General features: G+C 43.5%; 1 long non-coding RNA gene across 1 annotated transcript; it reads left to right on the top strand.

The window, feature by feature from the left end:
- The first annotated feature begins 873 nt into the window (after positions 1-873).
- Positions 874-27,261, top strand: LOC137320499 (uncharacterized). The gene is made up of 3 exons (XR_010962559.1): positions 874-1,013; positions 8,653-8,742; positions 26,243-27,261. It is a non-coding gene; the product is annotated as an uncharacterized lncRNA (long non-coding RNA).
- The last annotated feature ends 223 nt before the right edge of the window (positions 27,262-27,484 follow it).

Genomic DNA, 27,484 nt, shown 5'->3' with positions numbered 1-27,484 from the left:
TAATGTCAGCAAGAACAAGAACAGCAGCCAATATCTGGAGGCTGAGACATTTCATAAATGGCTGTCCAAGGAAAATTAAGGAATTGTTTACCTGCAAAGATCATCAAATGAAAGGCTTTGTGAGAAAATAGCCTTATCTGGCATCAGAGCAGAAAAAGGATGAGTAAGTGAATGAATGATAAGTAATGTTGTCTATAAGATTATAGCCAGAGCAGCACTACAAGAATTGCTTGAATTTTTGCCAGACTGTCAAATTTATACTGGGAAGGCAAAGAACTCTTGCAGCTGCACCCTAACACTCTATACTAATTGAAAAAAGTCTGCACAAAATAAGATTGGCAGCACTTCATACATGGCTTCTCCTTTAAAGCTTTATTCCAGCCTGCCCTTGAATACAGAAGTTCAAACAGAGAGGTAAATATCACTTGGTGAATCTGAGTTACTGGAGCATTGCCGTGGGAAACCTATGACTTGCCTGTTAGTGCCTCGATATAATTTTTCCAAGCACAGGGTTAAATTAGTGAGACATTAATGCCTTGCTACAGCTGTTTCTGGATGTAGCCTGTTGCTACATCACTCACCTCACATCATTAGGGAATTGGCTGGGAGGAGTTACTGAACTTGACAGTGAAAGGAAGCTGAATTAGCATCAGTAGATACAGGTCACTGACCCAGGATGATTCACATTCAATTGTGCAGATTAATCAGCCTGCTTACATATCTGGCGCAGTAACTATTAGGAGTACATCCTGTTGATGTTGCCAGCTCCTGTGGAACTGTACCCTGATGTGAGCTACGACCTGCAGCAGAAGAGATAAAAGGAAGAAAATTAGACAACATTAAAAAAAACTGTTGCCCTATAGCAAAATGGGTCTGAGTTTCCATGGAGATTCCACCGTTGTCCTGCCATAGCTCCAGTGGAAGATTGGTGGAATCCCCAGTGAGAGAGCGGGAATGGCCGTTTCCACTGGTTCCCTGGAGTTTCATCGATCACCCACCAGTTACAGCCGGAGGTTAGTGGAACCCTGTGGGATTTCAGCCTCAGTATGTTTGATGTTGGGAGAAACAGTTTTAATACCAGAATTATAGAAAGCTTCTAAGTCTAATTACCAATGATGCTTACATAAGAAACATAAGAAATAGGAGCAGGAGTAGGCCATATGGCCCCTCGAGCCTGCTCCACCATTTAATAAGATCGAGCCTGATGTTCAACCTCAACTCCTTTTTCCCGCCTGATCCTCAAATCCTTTGATTCCCCTCAAGCCCAAAAATCTAACTACCTCAGCCTTAAATATACTCAATGAGTCAGCATCCACAGCCCTCTGGGGTAGAGAATTCCAAAGATTCATAACCCTCTGAGTGAAGAAATTCCTCCTCATCTCAGTCTTAAATGGCCGATCCCTTATCCTGAGACTATGACCCCTAGTTCTAGACTCTCCAGCCAGGGGAAACAAACTCTCAGGATCTATCCTGTCAAGCCCCCTCAGAATCTTATATCTTTCAATGAGATCACCTCTCATTCTTCTAAACTCCAGAGAGTATAGGCCCATTCTACTCAATCTCTCCTCATAGGACAACCCTCTCATTCCAGGAATCAATCTAGTGAACCTTCGTTGCACTTCTAAGGCAAGTATATCCTTCCTTTGATAAGGAGTCCAAAACTGTACACAGTACTCTAGGTGAGGTCTCACCAAAGCCCTGCACAATTGTAGTAAAACTTCCTTACTCTTGTACTCCAACCCTCTTGCAATAAAGGCCAACATGCCAATTGCCTTCCTAATTGCTTGCTGTACCTCCATACTAACTTTTTGTGTTTCTTGTATGAGGACACCCAAATCTCTCTGAACACCAACATTTAATAATCTCTCACCATTTAAAAAAAATCCTGTTTTTCTATTCTTCCTACCAAAGTGAATAACCTCACATTTCCCCACATTATACTCCATCTGCCACCTTCTTGCCCACTCACTTAACCTGCCTATATCCCTTTGCAGACTCTTTGCGTCCTCCTCACAGCTTTCTTTCCCACCTAGCTTTGTATCATCAGCAAACTTGCATACATTACACTAGGTCCCTTCATCTAAGTCATTAATATAGATTGTAAATAGCTGAGGCCCAAGCACCGATCCTTGCAGCACCCCACTAGTTACAGCCTGCCAACCTGAAAATGACCCGTTTATCCCTGCTCTCTGTTTTCTGTCCGTTAACCAATCCTCAATCCATGCTAATATATTATCCCCCAACCCCATGAGCCCTTGTCTTGCATAACAACCTTTTATGTGGCACCTTATCGAATGCTTGCATGATAGAAGCAAACCTTAGTTGTGCATTAAATAAGGAACAATTCAGTATTATATCTTTTTCATATGACTTTAAATAATCAGAGTAATAGGCATTAAGTTTTGCTGCAGATTAGCTGTATCTTTAAAAGAGTTTCTCTGGTCATAATTTTAGCTCGGGGGCAGGGGTGCTTGGGATTCCTGTCAGGAAACCTGGAAGTACAAATTTGATGTAAGGATGTCGATTTTTTTCTTTTTTGCCAGTTTCCCGCCCGAAAGGCGGATTGACAGGCTAGCTCTCAGTCGGGCGGGAGAAGAGCTAGGAATAGGTCATGTTCAGGTAAGTGTTAGATTGGGGGGGGGGGTCACTGGGGGGTCATTGAGGAGTAGGGGATCACTGGGGGGTCATTGGGGGGTAGGGGGTCACTGGGGGGTCATCGGTGGGGGTTGGCAGTCATCGGGAGGGGGTCAGTCATCGAGGAGTCAGTCATCGAGGGGCTGACGGTCATCGGGGGTGGGGGGGCTGTCAGTCATCGAGGGGATGTCAGTCATCAGGAGGGATCGGGGGGGATCAGGGGACAGTCATGGGGGGATCAGTAACTGGGGGTTCATTCGGGGGGATCAGGGTTTGGGGGGCTGTCGGTCACTGGAGGGGGGGAGCTCATTCATTGGGGGCCATCGGGGGGGGATCGGGGGTCAGTCATCGGGTGGGTGCGACTGTTGGGGGGTCACGAATGTTGGGGGGGGTTGGCGATCGTTGGGGGGAGTCGCGATCATTGGGGGGTCGCGATCGTTGGGGGGAGTTGCAGTCGTTGGGGGGGTTGCTGCAGGTAGGCTTGATGGGCCTGGGGGAAGCACTCCTGCTCCTCCAGGCTCACAAACTTGCTATAAAGGCACTTACCTGCAGTTTCGGGCCTTCTTGCCTCCTCTCACGTGCATCCAGGAGAGCTTTTTGAGCCAGCATGTAGAAAGTCCTACAAGAGAGGGGGCGGTACTGGACCTAATTCTAGGGAATGTGGCCGGCCAAGTGGAAGAAGTGCTAGTAGGTGAGCACTTTGGTGACAGTGACCATAATTCGGTGAGATTTAAGGTGGTCATGGAAAAGGACAGGGAGGGGCCGGAAATAAAGGTTCTAAATTGGGGGAAGGCCGATTTTAATAGGATAAGGCAGGATCTGGCCAAAATGGACTGGGATCAGCTGCTTGTAGGAAAATCCGCATCGGAGCAATGGGAGTCTTTCAGAAGGGAGATTGAGACCATACAATGGCAACATGTTCCCGTAAAGGTCAAGGGTGGTTCCAAGAACTCCAGGGAACCTTGGATGTCAGGGGATATACGAGAATGGATTAGGAAAAAAAGGAGGGCTTTTGGCAGATACAAAAGGCTAAAGACGGAGGAAGCCCTAGAGGAGTACAAAAAGTGCAGGGGGATACTTAAAAAAGAAATTAGGAGATCAAGGAGGGGCCATGAAATAACACTGGCGAGCAAAATAAAGGAAAATCCTAAGATGTTTTATAAGTATATTAAGGGTAAGAGGATGATTGGGAAAAAATAGGGCCCATTAGGGACAAAAATGGCAATCTGTGTGTGGAGCCGGCAGATGTAGGAGGGGTTCTAAATGAATTTTTTGCATCTGTTTTCACTATGGAGAAGGACGATGTAGACATAGAAATACGGCAGGGGGACTGTGATATACTCGAACATATTAACATCGAGCGGGAGGAGGTATTGGCGGTTTTAGCAGGCCTAAAAATGGATAAATCCCCAGGCCTGGACGAAATGTATCCCAGGCTACTGTATGAGGCAAAGGAGGAGATTGCGGGGGCTCTGACACATATATTCAGAACCTCTCTGGCCACAGGGGATGTGCCAGAGGACTGGAGAACCGCTAATGTAATACCATTATTCAAGAAGGAGAGTAGGGAAAAACCAGGGAACTACAGGCCAGTGAGCCTAACATCAGTGGTAGGAAAATTATTGGAAAAAATTCTGAAGGACAAAATTAGTCTCCACTTGGAGAAGCAAGGATTAATCAGGGATAGTCAACATGGCTTTGTCAAGGGAAGATCATGTCTGACTAATTTGATTGAATTTTTTGAGGGGGTGACTAGGCGTGTGGATGAGGGTAACGCAGTGGATGTGGTATACATGGATTTCAGTAAGGCCTTCGATAAAGTCCCCCACAGGAGACTGGTCAAGAAGGTACGAGCCCATGGAATCCAGGGTGCCTTGGCACTTTGGATACAAAACTGGCTTAGTGGCAGAAGGCAGAGGGTGATGGTCGAAGGTTGTTTTTGTGACTGGAAGCCTGTGGCCAGTGGGGTACCACAGGGATCGGTGCTGGGTCCCTTGCTGTTTGTGGTCTACATTAATGACTTGGATATGAATGTAAAAGGTATGATCAGTAAGTTCGCTGATGATACAAAGATTGGTAGGGTGGTAAATAGCGAGGAGGATAGCCTCAGTCTGCAGGACGATATAGATGGGTTGGTCAGATGGGCGGAACAGTGGCAAATGGAATTTAACTCGGAAAAGTGCGAGGTGATGCACTTTGGAGGGACTAACAAGGCAAGGGAATACACAATGAATGGGAGGACCCTAGGCAAGACAGAGGGTCAGAGGGATCTTGGTGTGCAAGTTCACAGATCCCTGAAGGTGGCGGAACAGGTAGATAAGGTGGTAAAGAAGGCATATGGGATACTTGCCTTTATTAGCCGAGGCATAGAATATAAGAGCAAGGAGGTTATGATGGAGCTGTATAAAACACTGGTTAGGCCACAGCTGGAGTACTGTGTGCAGTTCTGGTCGCCACACTACAGGAAGGATGTGGTCGCTTTGGAGAGGGTGCAGAGGAGATTCACCAGGATGTTACCAGGGCTGGAGCGCTTCAGCTATGAAGAGAGACTGGGAAGATTGGGTTTGTTTTCCTTGGAGCAGAGGAGGCTGAGGGGGGACATGATTGAGGTGTACAAAATTATGAGGGGCACAGATAGGATGGATACTAAGGAGCTTTTTCCCTTCGTTGAGGGTTCTATAACAAGGGGACATAGATTCAAGGTAAAAGGCGGGAGGTTTAGAGGGGATTTGAGAAAGAACTTTTTCACCCAGAGGGTGGTTGGAGTCTGGAACTCACTGTCTGAAAGGGTTGTGGAGGCAGGAACCCTCACAACATTCAAGAAGCATTTGGATGAGCACTTGAAATGCCATAGCATACAAGGCTACGGACCAAATGCTGGAATATGGGATTAGAGTAGACAGGGCTGATGGCCGGCGTGGACACGATGGGCCGAAGGGTCTCTATCCGTGCTGTATAACTCTATGACTCTATGACTCTATGAAATCCCGGCCCCCAGCAGCTAAAATCAAAAAAGCTTTGAAAATGGAGGCCCGCAGCTTCCTTAAAAACTTTTAATGCCCGACCTGCCCCCTGAGAGTGGGTTGGTTGCCCGCTCCTCGTCCTGCCCCCGTGGAAACTGGAAATGGGCAGGTTGGGGGTGGGTTTTAGATTTTTGGAATTTTAATGGCTCCCTGCCCCCAACCCACCCATTTTTCCACGATACAATCATACCCTTTGTCTTTGTTTCAGAAGAGCAGCCAACACACAAAACTATTCGGGTTCAGACATATTTCAATGACCTGTCCATTCTAGATTGTTTTCTTTTTTGATGTTGTTGCCTGTTTTCAGAAATTAAATGTGTTATAAGGTTCATTGATGTCTGCGCCAGTCCCTTTGTGGTATTAATGCAAGTTTGCAGACTGGGGGGAGGTAGATAAATACATTAGGAAGGATTTTCTGCAGCATTGCCACCACTTTGGTAGCGGTAATGGGTCAGGCCATTACATTGCATTGCCGCCCGTTTTTGCCACCAACATATCTTCTGCTGTCGTTCTGCTGGACACTGAGATTGCCTGCTCAAATATAGGTGGGCATATTCTAATCAGGCAATAATGATGGAGTGATGACATACACCTCATTTTCTGTTGCTATTGCCTTGGCAACATTAAGCATCCAGCATCGCTAAGGGAGATGGAACAACAGAGAATATTTAAAGGGCCAAGCTAGGATGACAAATGGATTTAGGCACAATGGAGGTGAAATTGAGCCGTTTAACACCTGTTTTTTTAGATGCTATGTGGCCAACTAAGCCTCGAAAATGGGGTCCAAGGTGTGTGCACACACTTCTGATGGGTGCTCAGGATGCCAAGTTGATAAAGGGGTTTACACATGCATCTAACGACCACCGGCAGCACGCAGAGTAGGGGGATTATGATGCGAGTCAGTGTATAATGCTGATTTAAAGGGACCGCTGCTATTTTGGAACTCCACACTCCATCCAACGCGCTTTCTTAACCTCGCACAACTGAAAATGATTTAAAGGGCATGAAGGACCTCCCATCAATGGTGTTTAAAGGGATCATGCAGGAGTTAAAGGTTATTTGCTGGATTATTTCTTCCGGCTGCTGGTGCATTTGTACGTGTTTTTGGAGGTTTCCTATAATTGGATAAAGTTTCAGATGCCGGTAAGTGGCAGACATGCTGCGAAGAGTGCACTGTTGGAAGGTGTGACTGAATCCTCTCACATTGCTTGACCTGGTTATTTCAACAACGTTTTCCGCACTGAGTAGATGTGAATAGGTGGTTGAATTGGCACTGATTACCTTGGCCACCTTCTTCTACTGACATGCTGCTGCTCTTGTTTTGTTGGTGCCATAGAGGGCCTCCCTCCTCGGTCTAACTTCAGTGTCAGTATTTGCAAAGCAAGGGGCTCTGTGTCCTACAGCTGACCTCTCCGACATTTGGATATCAGTCACAAACTTTCCTGCAGCCGAAATGATGTGGTGGATGCCCGGCCCTTTAAGCTGTTGGAGACCTTTAAAAGATACAGCAGCATGTGGTGTTGCCCATCCCCTACTGGGCAAGCTCCTAACCAGCAGGCCTCACAATGCCTGGAGCTTGCCCTAATTATTGTAATTAAGCTGAGTGTTCAAATTAGGATAGAGTGAGTGCCCGTGATTTCGTGGGGGGTGGGGTGAATTCCTGGCCACCATCTTTCCGGTGGGGATTGTTTCCCAGTGGACCACTGGTCTGAAGGCACGAGGTCAAACCCCATCATAAAAACACCTCAGCATGAATACTAAACAGCACATTTTAGACTAACTCCTCTGTCAGTTTGTAAAGAGTCTCAGCAAATAATGAGTGGTGCAACAAGGAAAACAGTTTGGCACAGATTAGTTGCATGACCATAGAACTTGGCAGGATATAAAGGAGCAAATAAACCCTCAAGAAGCTTGATTCAATAAGTAAAATTATTCAAAATAGGTATGATACAATGACACACTATGTGGTTACTGGAATTACTCCAACCTTATGGCAGTAGACCTCCCCTAAGGGCTCTGTGTGAGGGAGCAACACTATGCTGAGTGCTGTGCCCAGAAAATTTGTTTCTACTTTGAGGAGTCTATTAAACAACAACATTCAGCTGCAGGAGGTGAATGTAAAACATATGCAGACTCAGTGGAATATCTTGATACAAAATTATGCTAAATTACATAGGAAATCATTTCAGGCCTTCCTGGAAGACTATATTGTTACAATTTGGGCTTTCTCCTAACACTTTTAACTTGTATTCATAGCAAAAAGGCAGTCTCCATAAGGACACTCTTGGCCAGGATCCTCTTGCATGATCCTGTCTGAATTCAGGTGGGATCACCACTAATCTATCCCTCTCTGCCCATCGCGTGCACATGAGATGAGGCCTGAGGCTCCACAGGAATCTCCTCCTGTTTGTCTGTGTTACCGTTCTTTCCGGGACTACCACGGGGAAGGTGGGGATAGGCTCTGGGAAGCAGTGGGTAACAGCCCCGAGGTTCCCCTGTAGTGGTCTCCTCTCCCTCCGGTCTGGCTTCAAGCACTTACCCGCCGCAGATCCAGGCCTTGGATGAGGCCTCCAGTGGGACATTGCAGGACGTCCCCAGGTCAACCCAGATGCCGGAAGTATCCCTTCAACATGCCAGTGATACGCTCTATTATGACTCTGATGGCTGCATGAACCTCACTGTTCTGATGCCTAACTCAGGTCGGACTGTTGTCATCAGCCATGGCTGTGGACGATAGCCTGGATCTCCCATCACCCACCCCACCACTTCCCTTTCAGGGTGACAGAGTGCCAACATGCTGGGTTGCCTTAAAATGAATGCATTGTGGCAGCTGCCAGGGAAGCAAGCTTTCAGTTGCATGATTGGTTGCAAAGGAACTGCACACAGAGAGAGTGGAACTCTTTCCTCTTGAAGTACGTATAGACATTGAGTAAGGGAGCATCTTCTGATGAAAGGTCTTCGACCTGAAATGTTAACTCTGTTTCTTCCTCCACAGATGCTGCCTGACTTGCTGAGCTTCTCCAGCATTTTCTGTTGAGAAAGAACTAGATGGACGGAGAAGGAGGGTGAATTAGAGTCAAATCAGGTACAGAAAGAGAAATAAAGAGAGGGAAAGAAAGACTGGATTAAAATAGAGAGAAAAAAAAGTCATAAAGGAAAAGTAAGAAAAAATGTAAAATTTTTAAATTTTTAAATCTCTTAGAAGTATTTACTACGTGCAGGAATGAGAGTCAACAGTTTAGATTGATCCCTTTCTGGGCTAGATTGGCATTGCATTAACAATGATCATATCGTTAATAGGATACTTATGCTGTAAAGTTCCAGCCCTAACTGTCTGCGGTGAGTTTAATAGGTAATTAATGTGCAAATCCAGCAAGTTATTAAAAATAGTGGGGAGGCTAAGGGCGAGATGCCGTTTGTGCGAGGCAAACGGCGGAGTGGCATAAATCGACCAGCGAGTTCTGGAGATTGGCCACTCACAGCGTATCCCTTCATCCCCTGAACTTGCTCACTAGTGTGCACATTAATTACAGTGTGTGTCATCAACTCGCCATTATCTTTCGAGGAAGATTTGGCTCATTGAAATCAATAAATCAACGGGAATAAAAATTTGACGGGCTCGAGAAAGAATGGGTGACCTGCTTCACCAGTTTACTGCCCCAACAGTGAAGGCGAAAATTGTCCCCAAGGTTTCGGGAAATACTACCAATCCAGATGTTGGGTTCTTTAAATGACCTGCTACCATTTCTTTGGACCTAGCGACTCTGGGTGCCTGTTTCCATGGTGACAATATGACTGGACTCCCAGCGATAAAAGTGAAAATTCACCCCTCATTGTAAAGAAGAACTTCCTGATATCAGTCACAAGATACTTATGGATGGGGAAGGCCATTTGGGCCATTTTAGTTTATTGACCCAGAAAGATCCTAAAATTCTCTCATTTCAGCATTCAATTGTTTCTTAAAAGATTCCAAGGTTTTTGTCTCCACGAACTCTTCCTGGATTTTTGTGTAAAGAAGAATATCCTGACATCATTCCTAAATGTATCTTTTACTATGTGGAGATGCCGGTGATGGACTGGGGTTGACAATTGTAAACAATTTTACAACACCAAGTTATAGTCCAGCAATTTTATTTTAAATTCACAAGCTTTCGGAGACTTCCTCCTTCCTCAGGTAAATGTTCAGGATCTCCTTGAAGTCTACGCATTTATACATATAGAACAATACATGGTGTTTACAGACTGCCCCTGCAACTGCCCGTTGCCAAGGCAATCACCGTGTTCAGACAGAGAGGTGTCACCTGCAGAACCCCCGAATACACATTCAACAAAAAAACAAACAGGAAAAAAAACAGAGAGAGGCAGAAACATCCGGAAGGCAGAGAAAGCCAGCAAATGACCCATTATATTAAAAACAGATAACATTTGTTCACTGGTGGGGTAACGTGTAGCGTGACATGAACCCAAGATCCCGGTTGAGGCCGTCCTCATGGGTGCGGAACTTGGCTATCAATTTCTGCTCGACGATTTTGCGTTGTCGTGTGTCTTGAAGGCCGCCTTGGAGTACGCTTACCCGAAGGTCGGTGGATGAATGTCCATGACTGCTGAAGTGTTCCCCGACTGGGAGGGAACCCTCCTGTTTGGCGATTGTTGCGCGGTGTCCGTTCATCCGTTGTCGCAGCGTCTGCATGGTCTCGCCAATGTACCATGCTCTGGGGCATCCTTTCCTGCAACGTATGAGGTAGACAACGTTGGCCGAGTCACAGGAGTATGAACCATGCACCTGGTGGGTGGTGTCCTCTCGTGTGATGGTGGTATCTGTGTCGATGATCTGGCATGTCTTGCAGAGGTTACCGTGGCAGGGTTGTGTGGTGTCGTGGACGCTGTTCTCTTGAAAGCGAGGTAATTTGCTGCGAACGATGGTCTGTTTGAGGTTGGGTGGCTGTTTAAAGGCGAGTAGTGGAGGTGTGGGGATGGCCATAGCGAGGTGTTTGTCCTCATTGATGACATGTTGAAGGCTGCGGAGAACATGGCGTAGTTTCTCCGCTCCGGGGAAGTACTGGACGACAAAGGGTACTCTGTTGGTTGCGTCCCGTGTTGGTCTCCTGAGGAGGTCTATGCGATTTTTTGCTGTGGCCCGTCGGAACTGTCGATCGATGAGTCGAGCGTCATATCCCGTTCTTACTAGGGCGTCTTTCAGCGTCTGTAGGTGTCCATCGCGTTCCTCCTCGTCTGAGCAGACCCTGTGTATTCGCAGGGCCTGTCCATAGGGGATGGCCTCTTTGACGTGGTTAGGGTGGAAGCTGGAAAAGTGGAGCATCGTGAGGTTGTCCGTGGGCTTGCGGTAGAGTGAGGTGCTGAGGTGCCCGTCTTTGATGGAGATTCGTGTGTCCAAGAAAGAAACTGATTCTGAGGAGTAGTCCATGGTGAGCTTGATGGTGGGATGGAACTTGTTGATGTTATCGTGTAGTCTCTTTAGTGATTCCTTGCCGTGGGTCCATAGAAAGAAAATGTCGTCGATGTATCTGGTGTATAGTGTTGGTTGGAGGTCTTGTGCAGTGAAGAAGTCCTGCTCGAACTTGTGCATGAAAATGTTGGCGTATTGGGGTGCGAATTTGGTCCCCATGGCTGTTCCGTGTGTTTGGGTAAAGAACTGGTTATCGAAGGTGAAGACATTGTGATCCAGGATGAAGCGGATGAGTTGTAGGATGGCTTCCGGAGATTGGCTGTTGTTGGTGTTGAGTATTGATGCTGTCGCAGCGATGCCGTCATCGTGGGGGATACTGGTGTATAGTGCCGAGACGTCCATCGTGGTGAGAAGTGTTCCTGGTTCAACTGGTCCGTGGGTACTGAGTTTTTGTAGGAAGTCTGTAGTGTCGCGACAGAAGCTGGGGGTTCCCTGTACGATGGGTTTCAGGATGCCCTCGATGTATCCAGAGAGGTTCTCACACAGGGTTCCGTTGCCTGATACGATGGGACGTCCGGGTGTGTTGGCTTTGTGTATCTTTGGGAGGCAGTAGAAGTCTCCCACGCGGGGATCACGTGGGATGAGAGTGCGTAGGATGCTTTGAAGGTCTGGATCAAAGGTCTTGATCAGTTTGTTGAGCTGGTGGGTGTGTTCTTTGGTCGGATCTGCAGGTAACCGTCTGTAGTGTTCCTGGTTGTCCAGTTGTCGGTATGCTTCTTTGCAATAGTCTGTTCTGTTCTGTATGACTATGGCTCCTCCTTTGTCCGCTGGTTTGATGACGATGTTGCGGTTGGTCTTGAGAGCGTTGATGGCGTTGCGTTGTGCTCGGGTGATATTCTGGACTGTCTTCTGAGTGCGGCTGATGAATCTGGCATTGACGCATTTCCTGACAGCTTGAGCATACATGTCCAGCTGAGGGCAGCGACCCAACAACAACAACAACAACAGCTCACACTCATATAGGACCTTTAATATAGAAAAGTCCCACGGTGCTTTATCTGAATCTATGTCCCCTTGTCCTACAGTTGTTATATAACTTAAAGTAATATTCTGGATTTATCTTTTCCATTTCCTTCAGTACCTTGAATATCAGTGAGTGTCTTATGAGAGCTGCAATAATGCTTGCATCCCAGTGACAATATTAAAATGTGGCCCAGCCCTTAAAATGGCTTGGGCCTCTCAGCAGGGACTTGGGGCGGGAGGCGCAACTCCTTCTCCTTCCAACCACCTGAAGTCTGCCCAAAGTTAAAATCGGCGCCATTGTATCGAAAGGTTCTTTGATCCCTCTCTGTTTGTGAACAGAGGGAGATTAAAAAGAGATGTACAGGGACCAAGGTAGAGAGGCTTTTTGAAACAGAAAGGTTGGAAAGGCAGTCAGGTTTGTTAAAGGAAAAGCTGTAATGCCTGTCACTGGGGGCAAAGAGGTTAGAAATATTGAAGGATAGTTGGAAGTCTTCTTGTTTAAGTCAAGTAAGACCACCCATGGATGTGGACTAGTGTGGAATATTCTTGATTTTGTATTATTACATGAAGATAAGTTGAATTATGTGAGTCTGGTCGTAACGGTTGTTCTTATGTGCACCTTAATGTGAAATAAAGCAGCTTAATGATTCATATCTGGTCTCATCTCACCATGTGTTTGCTCAGTCTGCCTTCAGAGAGATTGAAGAAGTATCTGTGTGAAAGTCACAATAGCACTCATCCGGTATCATCACATCATTGTTTACACACATCCATCCTTTTGGTAACTATGGCTCCCAGTGCTTAAAATAATGGAAGTTTATTTCACGTTATCATTAGGTGTCACTAGTCGGTAATTTTTTGCTAAAATTTCAGACAGAAGGAGTTCACCTTCATTAGAATTTTTCAATTATCTATCCGAGATCAAGCTTTTGTAAGAGATCAGGAGAAACCATTGCCTTTGACAGATTACATTTGATCAAAAACAGGTATTTCAATAAAAGAGAGAATAAACAATGGCTGACAGTGTGTTAGGAGGCTGCAACCTACTCTAGTGGGGGAAGGTTCAGATGATGTCATAAACTATGAAAGCAAAGCTCAAATTATCAACATTATGAGCCCTGAGAGAGCATCTTACAGCCTTGAATACACATTGCTTTTTTTTTAATGAATAGTTTGGCGTTGTTTACATTTCTGCTGAAGTTTTGCTGTTGGAATTTCTATTTTTGTTACTGCCCTCATTATTACATCAGTTTTTCTGTGTGGCCTTGCATTTCATAACTGCAGGAAAGGATGTTTCACATTCTGCTGCTACACAAGGGTATAATGTGCTAACAGATTGAAAGAGAGGCTTTGCAGAGTTGTTGAACCTGGTTTGAGATAGTTACACATAAAGTATGGTATATACTAAAAGCGATGGAGTCATTTAAAGACATGTAATTACAGTAATACTATACGTACAGAAAATGCAGCGCCTTAGAACACAAGTAATAACTGATTATCTCTATACCAGTTATTGTTACAAAACTCTGCCTATCCCAACAAAACCCGCCACAGATACATCTTAATTAGGTGTAAGCAACTCCCCCAAATCACTGTTCTATATTTAACTGTGAGGAATGTTACAGCTCCCTGCAGCTGCCTCCATCTCACGTGACATGTTGAACCTATACTCTCACATTAGAGTCTGTTCAATATTAAAGTCAAAGATGCTCAGAATATACTAGCTTATTTACAGCAAAATATGCAAGCACAAGAATGTGGTCCTAAGTTTGCTCAGTAAGTTTGCTGCAGTGTGAACCCAGATTCACAAACCGTTGCCTGCACCAGATATAGAACAGCTTTGTTGATGGATATGTTATTTGATTAACTTAAGGCACTCTGCTGCAAAAGTTCTTTCCATCCCATTTGTTAAACAAAATGAACCTTCCACTTGCTACAGGATTATTCTACAGCTAAATCTGTGCAAAATGTTATTCTCTTCCTGACTAAAGATACAGTGCAGGCAATGCCAAAATGGGGTGGGCAATTGAATCGGAACAGACAGCCGAAAACCTTAAAAAGAATTAGGTAAAATGTGTATTTGGACGGAACATCAGCAGATGAAATCTAATATGGATAAGTGTAAATTGTTGCACGTAGGAGGAAAAAAATTGATAATTTCAAAGTTGCAATAGCTAAGGATGATGTTTGAAAGAGATCCAAGGGTATTAGTAGACTTGACGGTCAGTTATTGTGGAGCAGCAATCAGCAAAGCAAATAGAATGCTGAACTATATAGCATAATCAAAGTCATGCTAAAATTGTACAGTGCTCTAATCAGATCACACTTGAGTACTGAGTCCAATTTTCATCACTGGGACACAAGGGAGACAGTCCAGTGATGGAGGTGGTGTAGAGAGGAGCTACTCGTGTTGGTGGACTGAGTTAGAAGGAAAGAATGGAGAAACTTGGGCTTTTCAAACTTGAAAAGAGGCAACCCCTGGGTGTCCTCACAGAAGAATACAAGATAGTAAATAGTATAGATAAGATAAACCTTGAGCACTACTTCAAATTAAATCATGACTATAGAACAAGGAATTACAGGTTCAAATTGGTGAAAAGCAAATTTAGCACTGATATCAGGAAATTCTTCTTTACACAAGTGATCGATGGATAGGGTAATGGAGACAAAATCCCTGGCATCATTTAAGAAACTAAATGCTGAGCTGGGAGGAGGAGTAACTAGGTTCCTTCTGGAAGAATGGTGAATCTTGTTCCTCATCTAATATCTATCTTGTGACCTTGTGACCTTACATTATAAAGGGTTGTGGGACTGGTGCACTACAGTCGTTACGCTCGCGTGAATTAGTAATGGCTGACTCCGTCAGATCTTTCAGCGTCAGCCTAATTATATAATTACTGTGAGCTCATGGCCTGAATTGGACTTGCCAACGGGAGCTCGCTCAAAGGGAGGAAATCTGGTGTGGCTTCAGCTCTTAAAAGTGGCTGCACCTGCCACTTAAGGTGAAGTTCAGCATCAAGCAGATCACGAGCAGCAAGTCAATCACTGAGTATCTGCCTGTCTTTTCAGACGAATGTAAAACATCCCATGGCACTATTTGAAGAGGAGCAGGGGAGTTTTCTCCGTGTCCTGGCCAGTATTTATCTCTCAACCAACATCACTAAGCAAATCATCTAGTCATTAATCTCACTGCGATTTGTGGGACCTTGCTGTGCACAAATTGGCTGTTGCATTTCCCTATATTATACCAGTGACTAAACTTCAAAATACTTCATTGGTTTTAAAGCGCTTTGGGACATCCTGAGGTTGTTAAAGGCGCTATATAAATTAAAGTTGTTTCTTTACGATAACAATTTCCCAACTTTGCATTGTAGTATACTGTCCACTAACCCTCACCTTGTTTCATATTATATAAATACACTGTGCTATTAGACGCTATTAGACACTAATAAGAATCATACCACAGCAATTCATTTTATTGTTTGATGTCATATTACTTTTAAACTGCTTTGCAAATTGTTACTATTGTGGCTGTGTCTAAGGTCAAGTGATGCTGCTGTTTTGAGATGTAATTTGAAGCTGACAACATTCATAGTGTGACCTTGCTCTACGGACATCAGTTGTCATGACAAATATACCTAGAATTTTGAGCTGTTGAAAACACTGAACTGTAACAGGTCTGATTTAATCAATACAGCTGAATATTTTATCTGTTGTTCAGCTATTAAGAGAATATTCAAAGGCCAAAATAATTGGTCCCACCTCCTCGTAAGTTACTTACGGTCGGCATGAAAAACTGAACCTATAAAATACCAGGAGACTAAAATTTCTCAGGGGTTCCACCGGTCTCATGTCATAACTCAGCCCCCAGTCAGGTCAACTTGGAGATTTTAGCCAGTTATTTGTATGCTAATCAGGGTTAAACTCTGGGTTATGAATGGTTTCTGAGAAAAATTACTCCTACTGGTTTGCCCATGATATTACAGTTTTCAGCCTGGGAACAAGACTGTGGGAATTTTTCCCACGTGATGGGTCAGCTAATGAAAATGATCCTACAGATCAGCTGTGAGCCGTGGGGAGGGGGATACCAGTTAAACACCTGAAATAGCACTTGGAAGACCAAGCCAGCTGATCATTTACCACTGTAGGCTTAAGTATTATTGACTGAAAGAATAAGTTGGGTGAGTTCCTTTATTGAGAAATAAATCGCTGTGTGCAACTATATCAGTACATGCAGACGAAGCCAGGTCTAGTACATAGAACATATGCACAAAATCAAGATATTACATTGATTTTCCCCCGCCCCCTTAAATCTAGTGTCAGAGCCCCCCCCCCAATCATTTTGAGGTCAGCCAACTTGGCTTTGGAGGACCGCCTTCATTTCACTCCCGGGAACCTATGTCACCTGTCTTTGTCCTCCAGGTTCAGCCTGCAAGTAGGTGCAGTTCCCGGCTCGGCCTAAGCGTGTTGGCGTTCCCCCGTTTCTAGCTTGGTCCCCTTCCTGCCAAGTCAGTCAAATCTCAAGTTTGACCTCTACCCTTCCCCCCTCCAGTCGGCCAATCCTAGCTCCACCACTGCTTAAATTAACATCAAGTTAGCTTGCATGAAAATTGTTTTCAGCCAGTAGAAAAAAACTTTAGTTCAGTAAAAGGAGCTGTCAATTTATTATTTGCAATGTGGCAGCAATGTCTTCCTGATTACCTTGGAATCTGCAATGGCTGAAGGGAATTTGCATGTCATTTTCTTTTCCCTGCTCGACAGAGGCAGTGCTTTCAGTTTACAGATGAGGAAAAAAAATAAAACCCTAAAAGTGGCAGATTATTGTGGACTGGTGGCTAAATAGGTTTGTCCACAGGGAACCAACAAAGTCTAATGATGTGTTTTACTAAGGATGTGGAGATGCCGGTGATGGACTGGGGTTGACAATTGTAAACAATTTTACAACACCAAGTTATAGTCCAGCAATTTTATTTTAAATTCACAAGCTTTCGGAGGTTACCTCCTTCCTCAGGTGAACGATGTGGAAATGAAATCCTCGAAATGAAATCGCATTTATAATTCACAGAACAATGCTTGGTGATTACAGACAGTTTTTTCAACTGCCCGTTGCCAAGGCAATCAGTGTGCAGACAGACAGGTGTTACCTGCCAGGTCTCAGAATATACAAATCACCAAGTGGGGAACACTTCTCACCACGATGGACGTCTCGGCACTCTACACCAGTATCCCCCACGATGACAACCATCACACGAGAGGACACCACCCACCAGGTGCATGGTTCATACTCCTGTGACTCGGCCAACGTTGTCTACCTCATACGTTGCAGGAAAGGATGCCCCAGAGCATGGTACATTGGCGAGACCATGCAGACGCTGCGACAACGGATGAACGGACACCGCGCAACAATCACCAAACAGGAGGGTTCCCTCCCAGTCGGGGAACACTTCAGCAGTCATGGACATTCATCCACCGACCTTCGGGTAAGCGTACTCCAAGGCGGCCTTCGAGACACACGACAACGCAAAATCGTCGAGCAGAAATTGATAGCCAAGTTCCGCACCCATGAGGACGGCCTCAACCGGGATCTTGGGTTCATGTCACGCTACACGTTACCCCACCAGCGAACAAATGTTATCTGTTTTTAATATAACGGGTCAGTTGCTGTCTTTTCTATGTTTCTACCTCTCTATCTGTTTTTTTTTGTTTGTTGTTTTTTTTTGGTGATTTGTATATTCTGAGACCTGGCAGGTAACACCTATCTGTCTGCACACTGATTGCCTTTGCAACGGGCAGTTGAAAAAACTGTCTGTAATCACCAAGCATTGTTCTGTGAATTATAAATGCGATTTCATTTCGAGGATTTCATTTCCACATCGTTCACCTGAGGAAGGAGGTAACCTCCGAAAGCTTGTGAATTTAAAATAAAATTGCTGGACTATAACTTGGTGTTGTAAAATTGTTTACAATTTTACAACACCAAGTTATAGTCCAGCAATTTACAATTGTTTACAATTTTACTAAGGAGGGGAGGAGAGTCAGCATGTGGCACAGACCTTGACTATGCTTTTTTGACATTGTGGCAATATTGTACATTAGAATTACATTCTTGTTAAATTAACTGTAAAATGTTTTGCTTATGTCTTGAAGTATGACTGCAATAAATGTAGCCTATCACATCTTTGTGTATTTAATGAAATTAGTACCAGTACACATGGGATCGCATCAGCTGAATTTTTCCCCGTTATGCCTCAGTTAGTAAATGCTCAATATAGAGTTGAGCCGCACAGACCAGAAAAATCTCAAGTTTGATCCCTGGTTTGTGCTCAGTTAGCATAGATGCTATATTTGGTATCAGGAATTCTGGGCTAGGGAGGAGAAAATTCAGTCTGGGCTCCCATTTCTGACAGCGGTCTGGTAATCCCTGTGTATGCATGGGCTTTGACTGAGGACAGGGTTGGTCTCACCTGTGTTGCTTCCAACGGCTGACATTTAGAAACTACAACCTGGGATTTTTAGAAACCTGCACTGTTCCACTCTTTGTCTACACCTCTAACAAATACACTTTGAAGACTCCTATTTTGTGCCACCTCTGCAGAGAGAAAAAAATTATGTGAAAATAACACATGGAGCTGGAAATGCACCAGATTTACATGGCAACATTACCAAAGGCTAAAAAATTCTGCATTTGTTTGTGTCTCACAGCCTGATAAACAATTCATTTTTCAAAATTTAAAATTCAGCATGAGCGCCAATCTGTCACATCTTCAGCATATAGTGGAAGACATGATTTGGGGCAAAAATCTATTTTTTTGGCAGATTTTACATTGATTCGAGTCTTTCACCAGTGGTTTACTTGAGTTGAAACTGTTTTTCGTTCACGGTTGAAAATCACCAATTTGGTAAATTGTTGGCATTGGATCAAATTAATTTCAGGATGCATTTACATTGCAAGTTTAGCATCTGTACCGAGCAGTTTGCATCATTAATGGAAGGGAAATCAGGTGGGTTCTTTTATAGGGATGTCTTCCAATTCAACTATAACCTAATATTCATTGTGCCTAAGCAATTCAGTGCATCTGGCACAAACCTAGGAAAATCTTTCTTTATAACTTGGTATTAGTGCAAAGTGAAACTGATTTGCACTGGCACTACAATTGTAAGGATCAATTTTCTAAATGTCCGTTAATTAAAATGAACAGACAGAAAATCATGGGATGTGCACCTTTAATTTCCTGAAATGTACTCTTGGCAGATGAGGCCCTGTGCTCAGAGGATGCATTCAGAAAATCAGCCTGCAGTGTAAATACACACTTAGGGCTCAATTTTGAAATGGCAGTGGGTTGGCAGAGGGGGTGAAGGTGCATATGGCAAACCCGAATAAAAAAAAACTTACCTTTCCGAACGCGATCGCAATGTAATTGATGGTGATTAAAGTTCTTTCTGGGTTTCGCACCCGGCAGCTAGCCTGATTGACAGGCTGGCTGCCGACAGGAGCTGTGACACCGAGGTGAGAGGGAGAGAAAGAGAGAGAGCGAGACGTCATCCGTGCTGATCGGGGGTGGGGGGAGAGTGGAAGATCGGGGGGACATTTAGTGGGAAGAGGGGGAGATTGGGGGGACATTGGGGGGGGAAAGAGGGGGAGATTGGAGAGGGAGACATCGGACATCGGACATCGGAGCAGGGTGGAAAGGTTGATTTTGTGTTTTAACTTTGTGCAATGGTTTGTTATTTAATTTATTTTGTTTCTTTTTGCCTGATCTGGCCCTTTTCATCTGGTTTCACCAGGCGTGAATCAGAAGCCGTGGCAAAGCCACCCAGGTAAGTTAAAAATCACTCTAACTACCTAATATGTCACAAGTAAAGTGCCTTAAGTACCTCACTGAGGTACATTTGGCTCTTTAACTATCATCCTGCCGGCTTTAATTGCTGGCGGGAATTCCGGATTCGGGACGCCCATGTGCACACAGGTGCGTCTGTGGAAAACTCGGAAGTCGGCGGGTTGGAGCCGGCTTCCGAACACGCTCTGCATTTCTGCAATTTTCGCAGCCCCCCGCCCCCCCTGCCCCCAACGCACCCACAATTTAAATTTAAAATTGAGCCTTTAGACTCATCACAGAGAATTTTCCTTTTAAAGAACGCCAATTTTGCAGCGTGGTTCAGGCAGGAGGGGAAATTAAATGGAGACCTGTCTTGCTAGTCTCCATCCATTTCTGTACCTTTGCAATCTTCTAATGTCACTTCTGCTGGATGCCAGAAGTGCCCACTCAAAGATGGACATGCAAAAACAAATAGAACCATAGATATTTACAGCACAAAAGGCGGCCGTTCAGCTCATTGTGTCTGTGCCGCATCTTTACTAGAGCCATCCAAGACAAATCATACAGTCTTGTTCTCTCCCCATAGTTCAGTATCTTCCTCTGCTTCAAATATTTATTTAATTCTTCCTTAAAGATGCAATAGCCTCTATCTCAACCACTTTCTATAGCAAAGCGTTCCACGTTCCAACAACGCTCTGTATAAAGAAATTTCTCCTAACTTTTCTCCTCACTCTCTTTGCAATCATTTTAAATTGATGACCTCTTGTGACTGACTCCCAAACGAAAGTAAATAGTCTTTCCCTATTCATTCCATGAAAATTCTTCATAATTTTAAAAGCCTCTATTAAGTCTCCTCAGCCTACCTACTGTTGTGGAAATAGTCCCAGTCTCTTAAGTCTCTCTTCATAACTATAGTTTCCTATTCCTGGCATCATCCTGGGGAATCTACATTGTTTGCTCTCTATGGCTTAAATGTCCTTTCTATAATAGGACACCCAAAACTGCTCAGTACTCTATCTGAAGTCTAAAAAATGTTTCATACAAATTTATCATTACTTTGTTATACTTCTACTCCATTCCCTCTATTTATAAAACCCAAAATGCTGTTGGCCTTTTTTAACATCTTTATCTACCTGCACTTGCACTTTCAGGCAATAATGTATTTGAACCCCTGGTCTCTCTGTTCATCATTACCTTTCAGCGTATTTCTAGTGAGTGTAAACTACCATCCCTTATTTTTTCTCCAAAAATATATTATTTTACACTTATCCACATTAAGCTACATCTGCTGGCTGTCTGGACTCCTACTGTTGGGCCCACTTACTCAGCGCACTGGTCTCCAAACATAAAATAGGTCCCGTTAAGAAACAGGAAATCGCAGCATAGAAAGTCTCCGCCCTTGGCCCCGCCCCTGCGGGTCAGTGGCCTTGTTTGGCACAGGTGGAGACTCAGGCACTAAACAAGGCCACAGGAAACTCTGTGGAAAGCCAGGACCGAGGCAGGTCCAAAAAATTAACGAAGAATGAGAACACCTCACCCGTTGAGCAGACAAGCATCCAAAAAAGCTGACTGACAGCGCAAAGCACGAACAGCTGACAATATGATGCAACTTCCATGATTTTTTTTTCATATTACATGTTGTTATAATTTAATTGTTTTCCCTTTGGAAATTGATCTGATGAGAATGTTCAGAATATAAACGTTGCAGAATCACACTAACAATATTAGACCAATCAACACTGTCACTTCTTCCAGGTGAGTTAGAAAGAAACCACAAAGAAACAACCATAAACAACACTTGAACATGCACATATGGGCCAAGGAATCACAGTCTCGTTGTTCCATGGAATGTGACTAAAATAACTGGGCTATAATCGTTGAAATCAATGGAATACAAATTGGGAGAGTTGTATAATATAGCCCAGATATTTTAGCCAGGTACCAGGAGATTGAACATGTCATAGGCATTATCCTCCACTCATTGAGATTAGTGCAACAGGAACTTTATCATGTAACAGGTCAGACAGATAAAACCTTGATTTAGAATCCACCTGAAGAAGAAGAAAGCCTCCCCTCCTGCACTTGAGTGTCAGGTTTAGTTATATAATCAGCTTCAGCTTTATCCACATCATCCCCACTGACACCATGCCCTCCCCCCCACCCCTGCAAAGAAGGGTTTCAATCTATATTTAAAGACACATTGCCTGTAGGAATTTCTGTTTGAGGACCGAATTCCTGTACATAAACCCAGGAATGGGCTAATCATAGAATCATAGAATCATAGAAAGGTTAAAGCACGGGAGGAGGCCATTTGGCCCATCGAATCCGTGCCGGCTCTATGCAAGAGCAATCCAGCTAGTCCCACTCCTCCACCCTTTCCCCGTAGCCCTGCAAAGTTTTCCTTTCAAGTACTTATCCAGTTCCCTTTTGAAGGCCATGATTGAATCTGCCTCCACCACCCCCTCGGGCAGTGTATTCCAGATCCTAACCACTCGCTGTGTGAAAAAGTTTTTCCTCATGTCACCTTTGGGTCTTTTGCCAATCACTTTAAATCTATGTCCTCTGGTTCTTCACCCTTCCGCCAATGGGAACAGTTTCTCTCTATCTACTCTGTCCAGACCCGTCATGATTTTGAATACCTCTATCAAATCTCCTCACAACCGTCTCTGTTCCAAGGAGAACACCCCAGATTCTCCAGTCTATCCACATAACTAAAGTCCCTCATCCCTGGAATCATTCTAGTAGATCTCTTCTGCACCCTCTCTAAGGCCTTCACATCTTTCCTGAAGTGCAGTGCCCAGAACTGGACACAATACTCCAGTTATGGCCGAACCAGTGTTTTATAAAGGTTCATCATGACTTCCATACTTTTGCACTCTATACCTCTATTTATAAAGCCCAGGATCCTGTATGCTGCCACTTTCAACGATTTGTGCACATATACACCCAGATCTCTCCGTTCCTGTACCCCTTTAGGAGTTGTGCCGTCTAGTTTATATTAGTATATAATAATAAATGAAAGTCAGCACAGATTTGTTAAAGGAAAATCATATTTGACTAACTTGATTGAGTTCTTTGATGAAGTAACGGAGAGGGTTGCTGAGGGTAATGTGGTTGATGATGAGTATATGGAGTTTCTAAAGGCATTTGATAAAGTACCACATAATAGACTTGTTAGTAAAATTAAAGCCCATGGGATTAAAGGGAGAGGGCAGCGTGGATACAAAATTGGCTAAGGGACAGAAAGCAGAGAGTACTGGTGAACGGTTGTTTTTCAGACTGGAGGGAAGTATACAGTGGTGTTCCCCAGGGGTCAGTATTAGGACCGCTGCTCTTTTTAATAAATATTAATGACCTAGACTTGGGTATACACAGTATAATTTCAAAGTTTGCAGATGACACGAAACTCAGAAATGTAGTAAATGAGGTGGAGGATAGTAACAGACTTCAGGAGGACATAGACAGACTGGTGAAATGTGCAGACACATGGTAGATGGCATTTAATGCAGAGAAGTGTGAAGTGATTCATTTTAGTAGGAAGAATGAGGAGAGGCAATATAAAATAAATTGTACAATTTTAAAGAGGATGCAGGAGCAGAGAGACCTGGGGCTGCACATATACAAATCTTTGAAGGTGCAGGACAGGTTGAGAAGGCTGTTAACAATGCATATGGGATCCTGGGCTTTATTAATAGAGGCTTAGAGTACAAAAGCAAAGAAGTTATGCTAAACCTTTATAAAACACTGGTTAGGCTGCAGCTGGAATATTGTGTTCAATTCAGGGCTCCACACTTCAGGAAGGATGTCAAGGCCTTAGAAAGGGTGCAGAAGAGTTTTACCAGAATGGTGCCGGGGTGAGGGAGTTCAGTTATGTGAAGAGATTGGAGAAGCTGGGTTTGTTCTTCTTAGAACAGAGAATTGTAAGGAATCTTACAACACCAGGTTATAGTCCAACAAATTTATTTTAAAATCACAAGCTTTCGGAGATTATCTCCTTCGTCAGATGAATGAATGAAAAGGTTCTCAAATCGCATATCTTATACTATGTTGGGACAGCATCACACCAATCAAAAGGTGTCGTTGTTATTCAAACAGGCCAGTCACGGAGAACAGCACGTCCCAGTACACTAGATATACATTGTGTCTATTACACAGGCAGGCAGAAAGAAACTCAAAATGGCAGAGAGAGAGAGAGAATTTTAAAAAACATATACATTTTTTCCCCCTTTTTGCTGGTGGGGTTACATGTAGCGTGACATGAACCCAAGATCCCGGTTGAGGCCGTCCTCATGGGTGCGGAACTTGGCTATCAACTTCTGCTCGACGATTTTGCGTTGTCGTGTGCCTCGAAGGCCGCCTTGGAGAACGCTTACCCGAAGATCGGTGGCTGAATGTCCTTGACTGCTAAAGTGTTCCCCGACTAGGAGGGAACCCTCCTGTTTGGCGATTGTTGCGCGGTGTCCGTTCATCCGTTGTCGCAAAAAGGGGGAAAAAATGTATATGTTTTTAAAAATTCTCTCTCTCTCTCTCTCTCTGCCATTTTGAGTTTCTTTCTGCCTGCCTGTGTAATAGACACAATGTATATCTAGTGTACTGGGACGTGCTGTTCTCCGTGACTGGCCTGTTTGAATAACAACCACACCTTTTGATTGGTGTGATGCTGTCCCAAAATAGTATAAGATATGTGATTTGAGAACCTTTTCATTCATTCATCTGACGAAGGAGATAATCTCCGAAAGCTTGTGATTTTAAAATAAATTTGTTGGACTATAACCTGGTGTTGTAAGATTCCTTACATTTGTCCACCCCAGTCCATCACCGGCATCTCCACATCATAGAACAGAGAAGGTTAAGAGGAGATTTGATAGAGGTGGTCAAAATCATGAATGGTTTTGATAGAATAATTAAGGAGAAACTGTTCCCAGTGGCAGAAGGGTCGGTAACCAGAGGACACAGATTTAAGGTGATTGGCAAGAGAGTCAGAGGCGACATGAGGAAACATTTTTTTACGCAGTGAGTTGTAATGATCTGGATTGCACTGCCTGAAAGGGTGGTGGAAGCAGATTCAATAGTAACTTTCAAAAGGGCATTAGATAAATACTTGAAGGGAAAAAATTTACAAGGCTATGGGGAAAGAGTAGGGGAATGGGACTAATTGGATAGCTCTTTCAAAGAGCCGGCACTGGCACGATGGGCCAAATGGCCTCCTCCTGTGCTGCACCTACTATGATACTATGAATCAATTTTGCCAAGTCTCCAAAATGCTGGCAGGAATTGAAAATTCTCACTGTAACAATGATTTGGACAGTTTGCTCCAAATCTGAAATCTGCAGTTTTAAAATTTTTTTTGTGAGAATGAATCATTATCCAATGAACTTGAGATGGGATCATTTTTGTTTGAGCCTCCACCAGCTGCCAATAGGGACATGAGCCATTAAGGGCTTTTGTAGAAGGTTAAGGCAACTCACAGATTAGAAGCAATGGTGTGGAACAGGACAAAAACAAACCACAAATCACTTCAATTCATAAGAAATCTGCTTTTCTTTATTAAACTGGAGGTGCAGGTGGATCAGCATTATTTGATTACAGTGAGCCAGCCACATATGGGAAGGGGGTAATTTTGACATTTTGATAGTGTAAAACGTGCGATATCAGCTCGTTCGCTCATTAAACAACTCTCCCGATTTTCGTTTCCATTGTGCGTGTCCATGCGCCAGATAACTAGGGAGGTACCCTCTGTTAATCTGCATTTGAAGGTAAAACTAAGCAAAAATGTCAACATGATGGCAAATGTTGAGGAGGAAAGTGTTGGTGACACTTACGTACACACAGTCGAGTCTCCAAAGTCAAAAGGCAAGCACGTTGTAACCTTTGGCTCTAATTTTGTAAATGATTATCCCTGGGTGACAAGGTCATAACTCCAAGATCAGCATCATATGACTTGTTGCCTGCAGTGTCAACATCAAAATTGCAACAGGAGGGAGAACTGCCCTTGAGAATCACAGTAAAATAAATCAACATAAAGCAGCATTCGAAACCAGCATAATTCTCAATCTTAAACTGTTATCATCAGGTGTCAGATAATCATCAAAAGGTAAGCCTGAAGTGGTTCAGTGCAGAGGTGAATAAATAGTTCAACATCAAAGGCCTTGCCTTCAATCACATAACTGTCAGATAAATAGACATGGCAAAAATAGTAGCTATTTAATCATTATGTACTGATGTATGGGTGGTGAGCTACAACAATAGTTACAATGTTTTTCAAACTTTGCTGTTTTGCTTTTCAAAGAAAGTGCAGTAACTTATATGCATTCATTCTTTCCAATATTCCTTTTCAGGTCATAATGCTGGACATCTAATTGAATCTTATAATTGCATCCAATGAGTATCTAGATCCTTTATGTTACAAAATGTCTCTTGATAGCAAGATTGCCCAACTGTGTCAGTGCTCCAGAGTGTGTGGTTAATGAACGCTTGTTTCCTGCATTCATCAAAGATCTGATGAAGAATGAAAAGCCAGTCATACTGCATTCATATTAATGGCGACAACGACCAAGATTTACAGAAGATGAATCCAATGACTGTCAAAATTTTTTGATGTCAATATAAAGAAGAGCACCACAAGGTTCTGGACAGATGTCTGACTGAGTCCTCCAATGCAAACGCAATTTGCTGCTGTGCAGAATGCCCTGCAGAAATATGAGCCCCGATTTTAACTTGATGCTCTCGAAAACCTGGGAGTTAAAATGGCGGGGAGCACGAATGCTGCAGTAAGGTCGGTAGCGCCAGCTACCATTTTAATCCTCTGCCCATACCAGCAGGATGGACAGGGTTACAACTGGGGCCCCGGTCTTGACTTTACAAGTTTCATAGCCGTCAGTTATAGACAATGCTGCTGTGAATATTGGGCGTAGATGGAGTATTTTGGTTAAAGTTCATGAGCAAAATAAAAAATGTTCACGTTTTAGGATGTCTGTGTTATATTGCTGCAAGAAAAGAAGATTCTACCTTATATTCCATCAGTCACTGTGATGTGGAAGATCAAACGGTTATCTTGTATCATTTGTTCAAATGGTCACAATCCAGGAAGTTCATTCTTGAAGGAGTTTTGTGACTTCTATGATATTGAATACAAAAAAGTTATCAAACACTTTGGTGTCAGGTTTCTGGCATTGAGGGTACATGACTGTTGAACACATTGAAGTGTTTATGTGATGCTCTCATGCCATAATTTATTGACTAATTGTTCTCTTTTTTTTCCTTCTTGATTTAAAATGGTAAAAGATGTCTTAGAGAAGAGATCTAGAAATATGTCGTTGTTATATTTGTAACATCAGTGTTTTTTGCATTGACAATGTTCTATTATTCATACCTATTTCAATAAAGTTTTGAACTATAAGTCTACAGGCTCCTAATTTTTTCATTATTATCTCATTTACCTATGGCACCTAAATGCTTCCTGTATTATAATTACAAAATATTACCTTCTGATGGTGAAAAAATCAAGAGTCAATTGTGATTTGTAACAACTACTTTTAATTTCATTAAAATATTAAATATATTAATGACCTGGACTTGGG

This window comes from Heptranchias perlo, chromosome 4 (assembly GCF_035084215.1).
Source record: "Heptranchias perlo isolate sHepPer1 chromosome 4, sHepPer1.hap1, whole genome shotgun sequence".
Classification (NCBI taxonomy): Eukaryota; Metazoa; Chordata; class Chondrichthyes; order Hexanchiformes; family Hexanchidae; genus Heptranchias; species Heptranchias perlo.
Note: the sequence above shows the minus strand (reverse complement) of the source record. Positions and strands in the feature narration are given on the sequence as shown.